The 773-nt window shown below is 48.4% G+C and overlaps 1 protein-coding gene across 2 annotated transcripts in view; it reads right to left on the bottom strand.

Annotated features, from left to right (window-relative positions):
• The window catches only part of acvr2aa (activin A receptor type 2Aa), a 24,527-nt gene extending 23,996 nt beyond the window's left edge, over positions 1-531 (bottom strand). For both annotated transcript variants that reach the window (XM_051402759.1, XM_051402761.1), the window contains exon 1: positions 1-531. This exon is cut by the window's left edge and continues 397 nt beyond it. The gene's annotated coding sequence lies outside the window, so the exon portion shown is untranslated.
• Positions 532-773: the final 242 nt, after the last annotated feature.

Genomic DNA, 773 nt, shown 5'->3' with positions numbered 1-773 from the left:
TGTCAACAGCAGCTGACATCGAACATTTCCATCGATTAGCTTTTGATTGATTGATTGAGTTTATTTCCGCCTGCAGTCTGCTGCTTTTCTGTATGAAACCGTGCTCCGGATACTATATACATATATATATATATATATATATAATAATAATAATAATATATATATATTTATATATAATGAGCACACAGGGAGCTGCTCCGACCCTCCGCCAGCAGCCGCAGTGTCACCGGGTAGAGCTGCCGTCCTCAACCCGCCGCTGACGACCACAGCTCGGTCACACAGCAGCTAGCTCCCTCGGCTAGCCGTTAGCTCCGCAGCTTTAACGGGAGACCGAGGAGGGAAAACCGGTGTGTGTCGGTAATGATCCCGGACTGAGTGAATACAAGCACCCGCGGTTGGTTCCTCCCCGTCGGGGTTCCTCTCCGTCCTCACTCCCACTCTCTCCCAGCCGGACCGAGCAGAAGCAAGATGGCCGCTGTGCTCCAAGTATTTTTGTTTTTTTTTCCACCTTCTTCCTCACTCCTCTGCCTCAGCGCGGAGGATTCTGGGAGTGACACCACCGCAGCCAATAGGAGCGTCGGAGGAGCTCGACCCGTGTTCCTCCACCAATCCCGAGTTCCGACGTCGGACGTCAGGAATGACCCCCCCCCCATGGATTAACCCATAAACACTCGGATCGATACTCCTCACTCCATTAATGTTATTGTAGCTCTCTCAATGTCTAATAGTCTACATATAATAATAATAATAATAATAATAATAATAAAGTTTAT

The sequence above is a fragment of the Dicentrarchus labrax genome, unplaced genomic scaffold (assembly GCF_905237075.1).
Source record: "Dicentrarchus labrax unplaced genomic scaffold, dlabrax2021, whole genome shotgun sequence".
NCBI lineage: Eukaryota > Metazoa > Chordata > Actinopteri > Moronidae > Dicentrarchus > Dicentrarchus labrax.
This window is presented reverse-complemented; position numbering and strand designations above follow the sequence as displayed.